This window comes from Colobus angolensis, unplaced genomic scaffold, assembly GCF_000951035.1.
Source record: "Colobus angolensis palliatus isolate OR3802 unplaced genomic scaffold, Cang.pa_1.0 Scaffold238, whole genome shotgun sequence".
NCBI lineage: Eukaryota > Metazoa > Chordata > Mammalia > Primates > Cercopithecidae > Colobus > Colobus angolensis.
In genome coordinates, this window is record NW_012115577.1 from 698,062 (window position 1) to 702,992 (window position 4,931).

At 56.9% G+C, this 4,931-nt stretch overlaps 1 protein-coding gene across 2 annotated transcripts in view; it reads right to left on the reverse strand.

Annotated features, from left to right (window-relative positions):
- The window catches only part of DDR1 (discoidin domain receptor tyrosine kinase 1), a 26,578-nt gene that overhangs the window by 16,149 nt on the left and 5,498 nt on the right, over positions 1–4,931 (reverse strand). Inside the window, exon 1 of one of the 2 annotated variants that reach the window (XM_011944999.1) lies at positions 1,147–1,516. The exons of the other annotated variant lie outside the window; for it this stretch is intronic. The gene's annotated coding sequence lies outside the window, so the exon portion shown is untranslated. Of the gene's footprint in view, positions 1–1,146; positions 1,517–4,931 lie in introns of those variants that run through there. 2 annotated transcript variants of the gene reach the window in all.

Below are 4,931 nucleotides of genomic sequence, written 5' to 3' on the forward strand. Positions count from 1 at the left end.
CGCTCAGGGCCCACGAGGGGAAGACGCCCCTCCTACTTCTGGGCTCGGTTCCTGGTGGGAGAGGCGAAGGGGAGCAGCCCCAGGGCACAGAGGAAGAAGCAGGTTCCCACAGGCTAGGCCCAGCCCAGCTGCCGGAGTTAGCCCAGAGAAGGAAGCAGGGCTCAGGTCTCAGGGCTCACCTGTCCAGCCAGGCCCCAGACAGCTCTTCTCACTCCACCAACCTTTGCTCCTCTCTCGCAGCCTGTGCGCTCCCGCCCCTACGACCCAACCTGGAAGGCCCCAGACCCTGAGGGCGGGCCCACTCTCTTCTAACCCCTTCCTCTCTAACCTTCTCCTCTCAGTTCTTCTCTCTGCAGGGCCTTCTCAGGGACCCGGGGGTCCAGACGCCCAGGCCCTGATTCCCCTGGGCTCCCAACGGAGTGGAGTCGGAGGGGGACTCAGGAGTCCTCAGGACAAGCCTCCCTCAGGTCCAGCCAGCTCTGGCCCTGGTGAGCTGGAGGGTCTCATCACTGGCCAGAAGAAGACAAAAATGAGGCCAGGACAAAGTTGGGTGGTCGGGAGGAGGAATAGAGGAGCAGGAGAAGGATGGAGGCACAGTGAAAATCACACACAGTCAAAAGGAAGGGGGGACCAAGAGACCCAGGGAAGATGGCACAGTGACAATGAGTAGGCAATGCAACTGAGAGAGCTGCTGGGCAGAGGATGGAGCGGGACAGAACAACTTGTGGTGGGAGGTGCTTCTCCCACCCGCCCCGCTCAGCACTATCTGAGCCCCTCGCCTCTCTCCACACTCCCACACCCGCTCACCACCTAGACAATGTCACGGTCACAGGAAGGTCTCACTCCACTGCACATCTCCACCCCAGAAACCTCACAGTAGATAAAAACATACCCTGCTTGCAGTCCCAGACAACAATCCCAAGAAAGAAACACGAAGTCCCAACCAGACAAGTACACAAAAGCACTACCAGGAAGAAGCTGGCCCTTGGGAAAGGCCGAGGCACACATGGGCACTAGTTCAGAAGCCCAAGGACGTTCCAACGGCTGAGGGACCTGCTAACAGACAGCCTCAGGGTCACTCGGAGAGCAGCTTCTTCCCGCCTCCATGTCCCACCAAGCCCCCAGGGATTCCTCCAGAACACCTACCCCTCCGGAGACAGCAGCTGGGGAATCTAGGCCCAGGAGACGCTGGACTGGGGGTGGGGCCAGCCTGGGGGTGGGGCCAAGGCTTCCCAAGTCACCTCACCTGGCAGCATGCAGCCCCTCCTTCCAGGAGTTGTGCTCTGGGAAAGCCCCGACAGGCCTGCCAGGCAAGCTACAGCCTGTCATACCCTGGTGGGACATTCCACACCGCAGACCCACGCTGACCCCAGCTAAGTGGCATGGCAGTGCCAGACAGAGGGGTGCACTGGGGAGAGCAGAAGGAGCTGGAGAGTCCTGAAACCTTTGTCCCTTCTTCTCACTGCCTCAGGAGAAATTCCTACTGGTGATGCCCACCTCGCCCTAGCTCCAGGCTGGAGGAGTGGGAGGGATGCAAGGCTGGGGCCCAGTGGAGTCAAGTGACAACAGAAAGGGAGCTGGAGCCAGCTGGAATGCGGGACTCGGGCTTCCCAGGGGCCTGAAAGGGAAATCCCAGCCATCCTGGGGCCCAGAGAGCAGCACCAAAGACCAAGAGGGCCTGATTACCCATCCGTGGTCTCCAGAGCCCATTCCACATCTCCTGCATCACTCCGAACCCCAGAGGCCCCCTGTGTACCCCAGAACCCCAAATGACCTTCTGCCATCCCCTCCCATCCTGGGCTTCCCTCCCCTTCAAGCCAGTGGCAGCCTACTGCCCAGGAAGGAAAGGACAGGAAACAGCTGAAAAAATGTGAGGAGAGGCACATAGGAGAGGGGAGAGGGCAGCTTCAGGCCTGCAGACCACCTGGCCACAGGAGGGAAGCCCAGCACGACCAGCGAGCGAGAGGACGGACCAGATGGGCCCCCACACATATACTAGCTGCAGTCCCTTCTGAGAGCTGCAGCTGCCTCTGGGGGAGCAGACTGGGTCAGCAGCTGGGGAGAGTGAGAAGCGACGGGTAGGGGGCAGGGTGAAGGAGTGGACAAGGTTTTGGGTGTGAGTCAGACCTGATGCCACTGAATACAAACTGGAAACTGAGGCCAGGGAGTGAAGGAGGAGATTGAGCTGATGTATCTCTGGGAGATGAAACCGCTCAGCTGTGGATGGGGAAGAAGGGGGCAAGGGACCAGAAGAGGGAGAGGAGGCTGATGGTCAGATGGGGACAATGGTGAGGGAACTCCCAGAGACACAGGAGATGGACTGAGGTCAAGGCCGAGGAGACGGGAGAGAGGAAAAGGAGGATGAAGACAGGGCCCACGCAGCAAAAGGTGGGAAGCCCCAGGGGCTCAGAGGAGGAGACTGAAGTTTGGGAAGAAAAGGGCTGAACTGGATGAAGGAACTGAAGTGAACGTGGTGGGGAAACAGTGTTGGGAACAAACTCCTAAAAGAGGAAGGCAGGGAACTGAGGAGGCTGAGAGCTGGGCAGACAGACCAAGGGAACAAGAAATAAGGACAAGGGAAGAGAAGGGGCTGGAGTGAAACAGAGAGTGGAAGGAAAGAGGAAGGAGACTGGGACGCAAAGTGTGAAGCTAAAGGACACAGGGAGGTGAGAAGAATAAAAGGCTGAGAAAGGAAGAGGCACCTGCAGGACAGACGGGGACACAAGGCCCAAAGAGAGAATCGAACCTGTTTTTGGACAATGGTCCACCATTGGGGGACACCCTAGCTCCTCAGCCCATTTGCCACACCATGGCCCCCAACTCTATTCCCTGTCCTTCCCCTCCTCCCTGCCAAGTTCTGGGCCGCTCCCCTCCTCCCACCGCACCTCCAGCCTCCAGCCAGGACCGCCTGGTCCCTGCCCACAGGGGAGGGCCCAGCTCCAGCGCCCACTCCTGCCCTCCCAGTTCATCTCTGGCTTCCTCCCTCTCACCTCCAGCTCAGGATTCTCTTAGGTCCCAGTCACCCCAGTCTCAGGCCTTTGGGGTTTCAGGTCTGGGGCTGCCAACACCGCCTGGCTTTGTCCGAGCGTCCGGGGCCCTGGGCCCAGGAGGAGCAGCTGCCCGGGCCAGCTGTGGCTGGCTTCGATGTGACCATGGCAACCAAGTCCCGCTCCCCTCATCGAGCCTCTAGGCTCCCACAGAGAGGGACGGAGCAGCCTGGCTGGGGAGAAAGGGAGGGGAGGCTGAGAACTGTGAAACAGAACCAAAGGGAGACCCCAGACAAAGAAACCCCGGACAAAGAGAGATGAAGAGGCAGAGGAAGCAGAAAGCGGCATTGGGGGTGGTGGCCGGCATTGGGGGTGGTGGCCAGCATTGGGGGTGGTGGCCGGCAGCTCAGGCCCTCCAGAGGGGGAGAATCTAGGAGAGACAGAGAAAGAGGCAGAAGCAGGGGCTGACTTGAGGGGGAGAAGAGAGATTAGAATTGACTGGCAGAGGTCCTTTAGAGACTCCTTCTGGGCCCCTGAGAATTCACTTCCTTCCCGCAGGATTTTGCACCCTGTAGAGAACCAGAATCCCGGTTTCTTAGTTGGCTGCCTCAAAAATATTATATATGGCGAGAGCTTCCCTCCAATTACACCAATGGCCATAGGAAATATCTGAGAACAAAAGGCACTCTCAGTTTTCACAAACAACTCCAATTTCAAAACCTAAACCATCACCTTTTAAATACCAATGGCAATAAAGCCAGTTGCGGTGGCTCACGCCTGTAATCCCAGCACTTTGGGAAGCCAAGGAGGGCGGATCGCTTGAGCCCAGAAGTTCAAGACCAGCTTGGGCAACATGGCACAACCCCATCTCTACAAAAAATTAGCTGGGTGTGGTGATGCGCACCGGTAGTCCCAGCCAAATCTGCCTTTCTGGCTTCACTCATGGGACGGACCCTTCTTCCAGGGGAGGCTGCATTTGGACGTAGCCATATTCACGCCTCCCTGTCTTTTGGCTCCTCCACTTCTCTGGCCAGGAATGGCCTTGCCTCATCTCTGCAAATCTTAGCACAACTTAAGGCCCAGTTCAAGCTCCAGCTCCTCCCTGAGGTCTTCCTGAGTCTTGCCTTGTGTCCCACTCAGGAGGACCTGGCCTCCTCCTTCCCTGGGTTCCCACGACCCAGCTGGTTTCCAGCTCTGCCTATAGCATGGTGTTCTGTCTTCTGTGACTACATACATATATACGCCTAACACTCTCTAGATTGTAAAGGCCTGGAAGGTGGGGAAGGGGTTCCATTACTAAATGCATCTTTCATAGCTCTCGCTGTCAGAGCCCTGCTCTATGCAAACTCTTTTTTTTTTTTTCTGAGACGGACTTTCACTCTCATCTCCCAGGCTGGAGTGCAATGGCGCATTCTTGGCTCACTGCACCCTCCACCTCTCGGGTTCAAGCGATTCTCCTGCCTCAGCCTCCCAAGTATCATTGAGTAGTTTGGCTTATTCTGAAGGTGAAGAGAAAGAACCTTGGGGTTTTGAGTTGGGAAATGATATGTTTAGATTTGTGTTCTTTTAAAAGTGGTTTTTGGAATCTGCACGTGGGATGCGGAGTTCAAAGTAATGGCTGAGGGGAAGGAGGAGTTAATCCCGCTTTATCCTGCACATATCCCATGGTGCTCCCCTCAAGCCTCCAGCCAGGACAGCAGTGCACATGCTAAGTGTTTTTCGTTGTTTTTTTTTTTTTGAGACGGAGTCTTGCTCTGTCACCCAGGCTATAGTGCAGTGGCTCACTACAAGCTCCGCCTCCCGGGTTCACACCCATTCTCCTGCCTCAGCCTCCTGAGTAGCTGGGACTACAGGCGCCCGCCACCATGCCTGGCTAATTTTTTTTGTATTTTTAGTAGAGAGGGGGTTTCACCTTGTTACCCAGGATGGTCTCGATCTCCTGAC